We start from the raw sequence: 14,253 nt of genomic DNA on the forward strand, positions 1-14,253 counted from the left end.
AGGAATATAACTATTGCCAATTCACCTCTCAGTTTCCTCATCCAGACTGGTTCATTTCTCTTCCAAGAGAAATACATCACCTCACTAATTTAATTCTGTGAAAATACATTGCTTCTCTCTATCTTGAGAAATTTCAGCGAACTACTTCTCTATTCCCCAAACTTTTTTTTTTTTTTTACATCTTATACCCCTAAAAGAGGGCATTAGATCTTTTCTTAAAGCAGGACAGATCTTCCCCAAGAAAGAATTTCTGGCACTAAGAAATTAGACTGGCTCTTAGGATTTTCTAAGCATCCTACAGGGCATAGCCCTGAAGACTGAACAGAGATTTAGATGAAATTGCCTTGGAAACAATGAACTCATCTCTGTATAAATATTAAAAGGACACCTCTGGTTCACAGACTTTGGTGCACATAATAGAAAATCATTCATCAGACATAATGGCAGTTGGTGTGAACTCTGCTGACAAAAAAAGCAGTCTCTAGGGACTTCAGTGCATTTGTTATAGGCATCTGAAAATACACTATTTTTCTTCTCTTTATTTTATTTCTGTCCTGTAAGGATCCTCTATTAGTCTTGAAGAGCACTGTCATTTTGTGCCTTAAAAATTGTCACTGCTAATCAATGATGCAATCCAGCAATCCTGTGACCTTGCTTGCTGTTACTCAAAAGAACTCACTAGACTTGATCTATGTACACCATCACCCAATATCAGTCCCAAAGTAAAGGAACACCACCATTTTTTCTAAGAATACAGGCAGAAGAAATACATTAACTTCTGTAAGGCAAAACAAAAGGTGCTAAAGGACTATTTTTGACAAGGAAATTCCAATCACGGGAAATATCAAACTTGGCGCAAATGGCATTTTTTCCTCTTCTAGGCAAGTATCATGCGGTAATTGCTCCTTTCAACACCCAGCTGAGAAAAATACGTACTCAGGAGAGTCTGGAGTTTGGTTTTCCTATCACTCCACACTTGGATCATCCTGTGTAAGCCGAAATACCGCATTCACCTGGCAGTTACTGGTGTTCTCTTTCGGAGTCAAAAATTCTATGACTAACATCAGGTCTGTAGTGTACGACCTTCCACTGAATGCCTGGAAATATCTCATGTAATCCCCTTAAATAATCATAGCAAAATGTGGGCTGTCACTCGTATCCTTAAGATACAAAACCGTGCTCTGAAAGCTTCTTCTGTTTTCCTTCTCTTCATGAAGGAAAACAAAAGCTGAACCTGCAAGAATACCTTTTTTTTTTTTTTTTTAATCTAATTGTTCAGATGAGCTCTAATAGATTGGACAGAGCTCATTTCTATTTCCTGCTACTCAGGCTTCACAACCATCATGTTGACGTGAATTTATGTAAAAGGTGGCAACAGTTACAATGTCCCTAATATGCATAAAATTAATTAATCTGTTTTATCATTGATCATATTAATGTGATTTCTGAAACATTAACTTGACAGGATGATGCTTATCTCTGAGGATATAAACCCCTTGTTTGTAAACAATGTTCAGTAAGTCATACCGACAAACTGACAACTTTCTGAAAATCATGTCAGATTCTTATTAATTAAATATGAGGATATGACATCAATACTTCTAATGGTTAGAGCTATTTCTAGAAGTAAGATAATTGATGATCTCCCCTTTTACATTTCTTTAAATTTGATGTTAAAGAACAAATCTTGAGGAAGCTGATTATATCAGAAAACTCACTGGATGAATTTCACACTACAACAGACAGGACGGGAAATGTTTTAGGTGTCCGAAGGTCAATCTGCTTGGGAAGTTAGCCTTGATAGCCCAGTTCACCGTTCTGTTGTAACTCTTCCATGTAGATTACCTTGGATTACACTAAACAGACTAAACTACCTCATGCGATGTCATTTTTAGTGATTTATACTCAGAGTTGACATTTTCAGTTATTTACTCTCAGAGTTAGTAATGTTCCAAGAGGAACACAACCCGTGAATAATAAGAGCACTGCAACATCCAAGCTAGCCTGCTGTGTTGAGCTATGTGCAAGCTTATCGTGTTAGGCTCCAATTTTAGCAAGAAACAACTCATCTACTACCTTGCAAATCATTATAAGAGGAGCTTCCACTTTCAAGACAGCCTTCATTGTTAAACAGATACTCAGATACTGCAGTTATGAGTTCTACCTAAACGCGTAGTTAAATGATATTTCAGTCCTTTTATGCTAGCTTATCATGAAGGCAAAATTCTTCTTCACTTCCTGCATTAGAAACACCATCCCTATGCTCACAGCTGTTTCATCTGGAGTGCTAAGGAGAAAAAAGCAGCCAATTCCTTATCATCAAGTTTACATGACTTCTGAATATGCCTCCAGGTTATGCATTTAACAAAACAGGGACAAGTAGTATGGTGTTATTCTTCACAGGACATTCCTCATTAAGTTAATTGAAATAAATCAAGTACTGAGATGAGCTGTATTGCACAAGACAGTGCCCCTTTAAAACTGGAAAACAGGTGCCTAGCCATAAATTTGGTCTTCATTGTATTAGCCTGTTGTCACCGAACAGGTCTAAGTCTGGACATTTTTCCTGTTGGCCAGGTACAGTAACTTCACAAACTACAGCTATCACAGCAAAGCAGTTACACTGATGCCAGGCACAGTCACGTATTACTGAAAGTAAAACACAGAGTAGCGGGGAGGAAATGGGGGCTGCACAACCACGTGGTGTCCCATCACCTAGAACAGCAGATGAGTAGCTGATAATTCTCGTAAATCCAGGCCTGCCTATAGGACCACATATTTACATTGTATTCTCCAACTAATTACATTTTCTCCTTACAAAAGAAAATAGTCAAAGGTTGGGAAAAAAAAAGGGAATGCTTTAAAAAAGAAACAGAGTATTAGCTACCAAAAAGGAGAGCTCAAAAAGAGTTCTCACAAGACATGATCCCTGGACAAGTGGTGCTTCAAGGGGGATTTGAGAGTAGAGATGTGAGTAAAACTTGGAAAGGAAGTTGGAGGAAAACTCTTCTGAGGATTAAAGACAGCATACCAGCAGATACAAAACCAAGATCACTAAAAAAGGAGACGGAACAAGCTCACCAACTATGAGGAAATTCAGCCCAGTGTGATTACCCTCATTAGAGTCGGGGTGATGTCTATGCCACAGAGCATGCCTTCCCCTGCGCCCCAGGGTCTGCCCAGCCTGGTAACAGATTGCCCGTTTTAAGTCTCTGCACAGACAATTGTAACCTCACTGTTTCTGCACTACGGGGACACCCCATGGTCTTTTGCACTGCAGCGCTCCAGTGCCTTACCTGGTGAGTTAAGTCAGCAATACGAGAACTTATTCACCCATCTGGAAAAACGACAAGAGGGTGGTTGGGAGGATTTTTTGGTAAGGGGAGCATGTTTTAGCCTGAGCTAACAAACTGCTTTGTGTAGCCCAGCTGGAGTCTTTTAAGCAATACTGAGAGTATTTTAACATAGACAATGTCCCTTAAAAAAGGGCATAGCCATAGAATCAACAGCTTGTGACAGTAAGGACACAGAATGATGTATGCATATACAACAATATCTGATTAGCTGTTATTTATAGACAATCTCTTTACCATTATTGCTTACTTATTATCATTAGCTCCTAATTAATATATATTTGCTTCCTTTTTCTGATCTTTATGAATGCTGTGCTGCCCATCTCCAATTGAATTTTCCACCACAGTGCCTATGACCTTAGAGATTTCCTTTAACTAAAGAAGAAGAAACAGAGCACACAGGATGATATCCTAACGGCATTTCGCTGCTCATTTCAGAGGAAGGGCAACATTTTGCCTTTGTCTGAATGACAGTTCCTAAAACACTAGATACAGCCTTAAAGAGCAGAGGGCAGATGACAACTCCGACTCTACCTGCTATCAAGCCTGCCCAGGCTGGTTGGCTCCATCCCTAGCTGCCAGCTGGATGCTGGACCATGGCTATAGTATGCAAGCAGGGACCTCAGGCAAACCTTACAGAATCTATGTAGGTCCATCTTGGTAAGCAATCTGACAATTGCACAAATATAATATTTCCTCCCACTCTACTCTGGACATAAAAAAGGAAATTATGTGGTGCAAAAGATGGTAAAAACACACAAGAAATTTCATTGTTCAGTTTCCTGCTACATGTATCACCCTGGCCATTCTGAGCTTATGATTCTTCCTAGAAGAACTATGATTACATACTTTTTGTTTATATTGAGATTGATTTTTATGCAAAGCCACATTAAATCTCAAAACTGGAAGAGGAGGTAGTATGAAAAAATAATTCTTATTTGGTTATTATCAAGGAAACCAAAGTTTGCTGACTTTCTCTTCTTTATAGTAAGAACCAGGCAGACTATTACCATTCACAACCCCATCACAAATGTTAACGCTATGACAGCAAAGAATGCTGAAATGTCTAAGAAAGCATCATTGTGATTCCATACATCAAGAATTATTCCACTCTGAAATGTGAATCCCCTAAAGGATGATATGTTTGGAGTCTGCAGGTCACTGGTCATGGAAAGGATAAACAGAAGTGACATTAGACATCCACACACTTCTACCAGTCACTATCCAATACATTATCAGAAGAATCCAGAAAGTAAACTAGTAACTTGCCATTATTAAAATCCCAGCCCACACAAACAAAGTAAATTTTATAAGCTACTGCTGTTTTTAACTTCATAGTAATAATGGCCTTTCATATGATACATAAAAATGAACTGACTTTAATGTCATTTTTAAATGTCCTTGCTGATATTCCTAACAGTTTTGTAGCCTATTGTTCCTTAATAGATTAGTTTACCATAGAAGCCAAAGGGCCCAATTAAGATCAAGAGCACTTTTGGGCTAGGCATGGAACAAATATATTCTGTTCTGAAGAACTTATAAGCTAAAAAATGAGAGATGCTTGATGAGTGTTGACAAAAGAAAGGTATAACCCAATGTTTACAAATTATTACCGGTACATTAAAAGATTGCGAAATATTCACATCTGCTCCTTTAGCTGCCATCATTCATTAAAACAGAAACATTTGAAAACCAATTTTTTTTTTTGCCTTATGTAATGTTCGTTCATTTGTTTTTCTTCAATTTAATCAAAAAAGATAAACTGTTTAATCTCATTTTTGCTTTGGCACAATACTATTCTCTCTAAAACATGACAGCAGAAAAATGACTTTATTTAAGACATTTTCATCAAAACATAAAGAGCACACTGTGGAGGTATTTGTATACATAAAAGTGCAGTGAACCCAAAATGACTACGTTGTGACATTGGTGAAAAGTACAACATGTTTTGTTTTGCTGAATCAGGATCTTAATCATATTATACCAATAAATGAACAGATTAATCCACAAATGTCAGCTAGTTCCATATACCTTTTTGTCTCCATTACTGCCAATTTAAGGTGACCCCGCGTTGCCCAAATCACTATACCAGAACAATTGTTTGTGGGCTGAAGTGACAAATCAGATCAATGAACTAATCCAGGTTTGAAGGGTTTGGGATTTTTATTTGTAGGGTTATTTTTCACTTTGGTCAGCTCACTTGTTTTATGTGTTGTATGTGGTCTGGCTGGTGGTACTGAGCAGCTGCCCCTGCAGGGCTCAGGAGGATGCTCTGGCAGCTGGACTATGATGTCCTAGCTCCAGCCTTGTGCAGGCCACGCGCTCTCAGAGCCATGGCACAGTGGTTCAGATGCCAAATCATCAGGACTCAGAAGGAGGGGGACAACACACGTTACCATCCACCAGCTGAAGAATAACCACTATTGGGCCATTAATATCTGAATGCACAAGGCCGCTGCATGGTCCTCAGTGATGAGCTGGCAGTAGTTCTTGTGCCACAGCGCGCTCATTTTTACATATCCATCCCATCTCAGAAGTGGGTTGGTGTGATGCCAGGAAATCTTATTACACCTCCCATCTGAATCCATGGTACAAACAGTTTTGTGTCAGTAAATCCACTGCCAAGATCATCACAGTGGAGTTGTGTCAAGTAATATACCATCTGGGTACACCCTGTCTGGGGTCTCAAACATCAGAGCCTTCAGGCCAAATCATATGCCTAAGTATACCAAGAGCATCAAGAAGACACATTTCCAATCCAGTGTTCCCTGGGAGGGGGCTTCAGTTGTAATCACAAAGAGCAATACTCCCACTATTTCCCACAGCGTCACTAACCACTGCAAGTACAGTACAGAAGCCCCTTGTTCAAGTGCTTCCAAAACCATCTTCCCAGGACACAGGTGGGCTTGCCCGCAGCCCAGAACCCAACACTGGAGCACAGCCTCAGCGGTCACGGCTCTGGTGATGGAAGGTGACATCCAACACCACGTGCATACGTGTGCTTTTCCAGAGCACACACTACCACCTAGCACTGCAGCTCTGAGCACTATCTAGGTGTGCTTCCCTTTCACCTCAGAACTGGGGGATACGACTATACCAGTAAATTAAAAGTACGCTTGACTGTTCCCCGACATAAAGGCCAACTGGCACTGAATGGCCCTCTATTACTAATGTCTCATACCCACCAAAACTGTAGGAAATGGACAAAGGGGGGAAAAAAGCAAAGCAGCAGTTGGGAAAGAGAAAGTGAGGAGAGCAGTCAATACGCTAGAAGTTATGGCTGCTTTTCAGAGGGATCTTGACAGGTTGGAGAAAGGGTCTGGCGGGACCTCATGGAGTTCAACAAAGACAAATGGGAAGTTTCTCACTTGGAGAGGAGTATCTCATGCAGCAATACAGCCTGGGGGGCAGCTGGCTAGAAAGCAGCTTTGCAGAAAAAGACCTGGGGATGCTGGTGGACAAGATGTTGAACAGAAATGAGCAGCGTGCCCTTGCAGCAATGAACGCTAATAACATAACTGGGCTATAACAGTGTGGCCAGCAAGTTAAGGGAAGTAATTACTCTGCTATTTGTCATTTGTAAGACTGCATCTGAAGTAATGCACCCAATTTGGGATTCCTGGTACAGTAAAGACATTGACAACCTGGAGTGAGCCCAACAAAAATAGTTAGGGAGCTGGAGTACATAACACACAGGGAAAGACACCAAAGGGACTGAGTGTAACCCGTGGCGATAACAAGGGGTGAGGATCGGTGCCTAGAGTGCAGGAGTGATGTGGAGACTAGAAATGCGGAGAGAGATGTCTGAAGTGAAGCTGAGCCTGGGAAAGAAGGAGGGGTATTTTCTCCCGAAGTGTTTCAATGTTCGGGGGTTTTGTTTCCTAATGCCTGAATCAGGAATTAAATACTTCTGTTAATTGGCAATAAATTAAGTTGAATTCCCCATGTCAGGTCTGAACTTGGTAAGTGATTTCCCTGTCTTTACTTCGACCCACACATCTTCTCACTCTTATTCTTTCCTATTCTTTTTTCTTTTTTCTCCCCCGCCCCACTGTGGGGAGGCTGGGGGTGTGCATAAGTGACGGGCTGTGTGGGTGCTTGGCTGCAGGGCGAACTCCATAAATACTGATTTATGCCACAAAAGGCAGGTTCCAGGCTACTGGGTTTCTGGCAAGACCTCTGCACCAACCATGGTGAACCCAAGCTTGTTGCCTACTCAGGATTTCTGCAGAACAGAAGGGGAAAACTTGAAAACAACAAGGGGGTCTTGGGTAGGTATCAGGGAACTGAGAATAACTGAGCTGAGTCAGGCCTCCCTGAGCCAAGACAGGCCTCAGTATAACGCTGCTACTCATCACAGCAAAGTACAGGAAACTGGTAAGTCAAGGTGGGCTTTGATGTAATTTATTAACCCTAAACAAACATATTTGGCGTTGTGGAAAGACAAGGACTAACCAATTGGCTGGTCACAAGTGTGAGACCTTAGTGCATCTACAAAACCACAGAGGAAACGCTGAACTAAAATAAATCAATTTAACGAACTGCTGATTGTAGGCCATTAATAAAACACAGGAAAACATTGCAGTAATGGTGCAGTTAAGACAGCTACGGAAGGAGGGCAGAGGGACAGTTTCATGGAATCAGCACTGCAGGGAAACAGATGAAGGATGAGGACACAGTGACCAGAGGACATGGTGACCAGTTGTCTTTAGATTGAACTGACTCAACAGAAGTAATGAATAATCTCTCTGAGGATGTACAGAAGTACACACTGAGGAGTACAGAAGGCCATAGGTCACGGCACCTTGAGGGTATAAAAAGATAAGTTAAAGACTACCAAGGTAGGATCTGCAGAAGAGGATCAGTGTTGGAGCAAAGGAATACTTCTGATGTCCGAGACTGCTAATGAGACTAACAAATAGCACCCTTTATGTAGGCACCTTAGGGAAGCAGACTTTTCTAAAAGCATTTGGTTTGGATCCAACTCTGGCTAAGAGCAACTAGAAGTTGTCACCCAGTGGCTCTTCTGCAATCCAGACATGGCAAGGCATTGAGTTCTGATGAGTTATTTCCAAAGTGCAGGAATCCAATTCATGCAGAGAGCTGCCACACTATTCTATATGTCCCCTTTTTGATCATCTCAGAGAATAACCTAGGAAAAACATCAAAAATGTGTTCTAAAGTCTAAGTTGACCGACACAGCTAAGACATGAGAAACAGGGGAAAATTTTCATGGGATTCTAGCTCCTGGATTTATTATTCTTTAAGGTCATTTCACTGAACTGTACATGAGCCTTAACGACCATCGTGTTATTTCATTTTGCATGTTAAATACATTTTTCTCTGAAAATTCCCAGTAATTCTATTTGTACTGGGCTGACGGAAAATCTATATTCCGCACTGATAGAAAATCTGTTCATTTCTGAGAAAGACTTATTAAACTGACAGACAGTAACAGTTCCCAATAGCTCACAGCTCAAGGCTCTCATTGCCTTACTATTCCATGTAGCCTTACATGAAGCCATTAGCCTTCATAAATATGGAATAGCTACTTGTTTCTATAATTGATTAAAGAATGTTACATGAATCTCAGGAAGATGGAGAGATAGCATAAAAAGCTAATCAGGAATTTGTCTTCGGAAAAATTGTCGCATACTATCAAAAGTTAGTTGTGTCATTTCAAAGCAATTCTGCTTCAGAAACTAAAAGAATTATTCACATTTTCATTCTGGGTTAAAATTTAAAATATTCTAGGCTTGTCTCACTTCATCATGGCAAAATTCTGCAAAGTTGCCACATTTGCCATAACACAGAAAATCTAAATTCTACACAGCACCACAAATAAACATAAAACTAACTTTGCTGAATTCTTCAGGGGTTTTGGGGGGGTTGGTTTTTTTGTTGTTTTGTTTTGGGTTTTTTTTGTTTGTTTGTTTGTTTTAAAGAAAAGGCAGTCTTTGCGGGACACCAGTTACAGAAAGTGGGAATCGAGGATGACATTAAATAAGAAGCAGAGTCTTCTAATCTTTTTCGTTTGAATAACTTCAATAGCTAGAAAGTCTTAATTTAGAGATTATTTTCAAAGACACAACTATGGTATAAAAATGTTGGGTGGTACTGTAGGATCCAGGCAATAACTTGGATTCAAGTAGTACATATTAAGTTCCCTTTTGTATCACAGATTTTCTTCTGTGACTGTGTGCAAGTTATTTGTGTTTCTCAGTACCTAATATATAACAAACAACACAAGCACTGGGATGAGGAAAATATATTAATGACTGTAAGAAACTGAGGAAAAAAACATACAGAAGCTGATGGCTGTGTGGCATATACCTATCATTAATGTCTTTAAAAGTTCCTTTTGCAGATGAAATTTATGCTTTGAGCACAATAAAAATGTGCTACCTTAACAAATGTATCATCCTTATTATGTAAAAGAAATACACTAATTATCTGCATACAGACAGTAATAAACTGCATCTATAAACATTTGAATAACTGACATAATATAAAAACTGTTTGTGATGTTTAAAAAATAGAATGATAAAACATAAATTGACAAGGAAGTGATAAAATAGTCTCTATTAATCTAAAATTAGATATTAGTCTCCACAGAGCTGCTTTTCTGCCCAAATTAGTTTTTGTGAACTAACAAGAACAGACCTGTGCAGCTCGTCTAACAGTGAAACACGACAAATTCAGCCCTATTTCCTCCTTCTGTTGATCCTTGTTTATGGTCTCCCCAGGCTCTGAAAAGGTGTCGATTGATTGTGGTATTATGTGTCTAAGGGAAAAAAACATCTTCAGGTCTCAAACCCTGGGTGTGTTTGGGTTCTGTTGTAAAGCTACTTGTCTTTCTCTAATTCGGAGTCCTCACACCAGAAATATATTACAAGAATATATATAAATTTACAAGAATTTTATTCAAGATAATGTTACAAAAGTATGACAGGGGGCTTCTCTCCTTGAATGTAAAGACAACTAAATATAAACCATCATTTGAAAAAATGGTCTCTGGGTAAGTAGTTCTGTGCTTTTTTTTAAGCCTGAGGAAACTGATCTACCCTGCAGCTTGTCAGAATACCAGTGAATACTGATATGAGCATTTCTGTTCATTTAAACACCATAAATGAATAAACATGTGAAGGGAATGAGATGAGCTGGAGAAAATGATGCATTATTCATGCAGCTAACAACACTCATGCCTAGTATAAATTGAAACCTAAAGTGCAAATCTAAAACACTCAGAAGATTTTCAATCACGCTGAGTTATATTTAAATTCAGTCTATGCCAGAAGTTCTGAGTTCATTTCATGTTTTCACATCAGCACAGAAACATTGCACACTGTAAAAATTCCTTTCACAGGCTACACTTTGGGAAACGTAAGTTATGAATGTAGCAGCTTTTGCAAATGAGTGGTAAAAAATGCTAGGTGGGTTTAACTTGGGTTGTAGTGGACATGACATTAAGTGACATGTATAGTGCTGGTGACTGGTTTAATTCCATCTGACATGCTCCTGAAGAAAAATATTCAAGCCAAAACAAAACTGAAAAATGAGCAAGTTTTCCAAGAGAGAAAAAAGAAGGTTCTATTTGCAATTCTATTTTCTTTAATGAAACATTCGTGTAACACCATTTCTGATATGCTCTGTTAATTCAAAACTGTGAAGGGAGGACAATATTTCTAAAACATCATACCTGGGTTTTTGTAGTCCATGTTGTTCTAATGTCTCAGCAATTCTTATTTTCAAAATATGGAAATCATGCTGAACTCCTACACTGAAGCACTGAAAGAGCTGACTGGCATTTGCAAAGAGGAAAATCTTTTCTGGTTTGCACAACCAGGCCTCTATAACAATACCTTTCCCAAAGATACCTAAAAACTTCATCCCCTAACTTCTCTTAGCCTTAATTACCCAAGGAATACATGGTTGGAAAAAATAAAGAGAACAGATACAGCTACTCTCTTGAAAGCAGAGTTTAATTCAGTGGGAGAATCTGGATCTACAAGTTAAGGAAAGTAACTTCACTTCTCTAAATCTGCTTCTTTCTAACCCTGTTAGATTTTCTTATCTGAATGTTAAGACCATTTGGAGGTAGAGGTGAGCTATTATAGCACCTATGATAGCAGAGCTCTTATTTCAGTTGGAGTCTACTGGCACAACTACAAAATAATTTTTATCAAACGCAAGCAGTTCAGCCATTTCCTCTCCTCTTTCAAGCCTACGAAACAACAGGACGACGTAAGAAATCCGAAACAGCAATTCTTTTTCTTACTCTAAATGTGTCCCAGTTTGCAATCAACCTCACAGGCCTTTGCTTTCCAATACTCATTGCAGGATATGTGTGCATAGCACAGCGGAGCAGAGACAGCTTAGGTGCAGCGTAAGGGACTTTAGCATAACATTGTACCTGGACTAACTGCTGTCACATAAACCATCACTATTTCTGTAAGAAGAGGGAGGATATATATCAACAGTGTGGTTTTTCCACTGAACAAGTCAATTAAGCTTTAGGTAACTGTGATTAGGAAATGATCTTGCCTATGAAAAATCTGCAGACGTATCCAAAAGGACTATTATCAGACTGGAAAGTCTTTTTCTTTTGAGATTTTCCAGTCCTTAGAGAGGAAAGCAATTGCAGCTGAGAAGCTATTTTATTTACTACTACTACACTGTCCTTCAGAGGATTGAACAAGAACTCTGAAAGAGCAGGAATAAGACTGGGGCTCCTGAGGCTGGGACGGATTCAAACCCTGCTCCAGAGGACTTTGCACATGGAGTTGGTTACAGTTTGTCTCCCAGAGAAGCGTGTTAGGCAAAAGGTCTGAGTCAGAAAATATGTTACAGTTCCACAACAGTGAAGTAGGCAATAGCCAGATTTAAACACCTTATAGTGGATTAGAGTCACTCACAGTTTGAGTGATGTGAACAGGCAACTCCAAATTTCTCTCATATGGACAATGCCTACGCAACTGAGACCCATTGCTGAACCTATTTCAGATCTGAAAGGATGTGGTGAAAATATCTTGCTATGTTTTGCTTTCTAAACAACTCCCACAACGAATTTAACCTGTCTAAACAGGCCAAAGTCTGTTTGCAACAGCAAACAGAATACTAGTTGATCCAAGGTTTAAGGCTTTACAGCTTCCTCGCCTCCACAGAAAAGCACATACTGTGGTAATATGATTACAGAACTTCCAGCAGCTCACACAGCGTTCAGACAAGCGCATTATTGGTGGCAGCTGCTCAAACAAGTACTCACCTCACCGTGCTCACCACATCCCAGCAAGTGAAGGAGAGAGAAATTATGCCAATGAAATCAGCCTTTTCTGAAAACTTGCACAGTGTGCTTCCATACCAATCCAACTACTCGCTGAGCAATTGAAGTTGCCAGCTTGACAAACTATTTAAAGGTTACTTAAATCTATCAAGGTTATTTGATCCTTGGAAAGAAAATATTTTAATAGTCTGGATATTATAAAGTTAGCACTTGAACCACTAACCTGCCAAATTACTACGCGTTTCACTAGGTTATCATCCAGCCTAAAATAGGTGAAGATTACAGCTGTAAAATGCTAAGATAAGGCTTTTATGATAATTAGTCTGACACAATTTAATTACGCATATACATAAGTCTACTGTACATACAGTCCAACAAAACAGAAGAGAACAAAGTCTAACAAAGCAGAGGCTTAGCAGCTTTTCTCAGGGAGCTTTCTCTAAGGCCGCTTCTCTTCATTTGCTGGATTGGGTATCTTTCTCATCTTCCTGCCTTAGAAAAGATATATACCTGTCCCAGCATGTAAATAATTACAATCTAAAGCATCTCATGATGATACAGATAAATTATGCAATAAAAATTAAATGTACTTGAATGGATTAGAACTTCCAGTAATAATACCAAAACACATTTGATAGAGAACCACCTACAGAAAAAAAAAAAAGGGAGCCATAAAAATGCATCAAATTACCTGAAAGACCATGGGCTAAACTGGTAAAAAACCAGTTTGATTGCCACAGCTTTTTAAAACAAATAGCCATATGAAAATACTCATTAAGGATACACAGATTATTACATGTTAGTAAATACCGGATACAGCACATTCATTTCCCATTTATTGTATCAGCTAAGTCTAATTTATGGCAATTGACTTCTAGTTTGGGCTTTACGCATCCCTGAACAAGAGGGAAAATAGACTAGATATAAGGAAGAAATTCTTTACAATGAGGGTGGTGAAACACCGGAACAGGTTGCCCAGAGAGGTGGTGCAGGGGGGTTGGACTAGATGACCTCTAGGGGTCCCTTCCAACCCAAAACATTCTATGATTCTATGATATAAAATCACCCTTTATGGTTTTTTGGCACAGGTTTCTACCATAGACATACGGTAGGAAAACAAATATTTGAAAACTCTCATATTCTTCCACTTTTGCACATTCCTGTTTGTAATCACAATGCATGTATAGCTATATAATTTCTTTATCCTGATTTCCCATTCTACCCATATAAGTATGCTGACATAGTCCGATATTATTTGAAATCCTTACATCAGTTTTGATGCAGCTTCCTTACTAAACTAATTTTAGATGAGGAAAAACTGTTTATCAGTTATTTCTCACAACAGTGATGGAATTTTAAAATGCCATTATCCTCTGAGATCTTCATATAGTGCCAATATAGTTCTAAGTAAGTCAACACAGCTGCTCATTAATATAATCTGAAAATCTGGCCCTTACATCAGCTGTGAAAATTCAGTAGATCTAAAATGATGCCTCTTCATTGTTCATGGCCCTTACATGTCCTAACTGCCATGACCAGCATGGACCAGTACAACAAGGTTTCATGCAAAACATTCACATATGCCATTCCTCAATCAGCTCACCACTCTAGAGATGC

This window comes from Egretta garzetta, unplaced genomic scaffold (genome assembly GCF_000687185.1).
Source record: "Egretta garzetta isolate BGI_Z169 unplaced genomic scaffold, ASM68718v1 scaffold46, whole genome shotgun sequence".
In the NCBI taxonomy this organism is placed as follows: domain Eukaryota; kingdom Metazoa; phylum Chordata; class Aves; order Pelecaniformes; family Ardeidae; genus Egretta; species Egretta garzetta.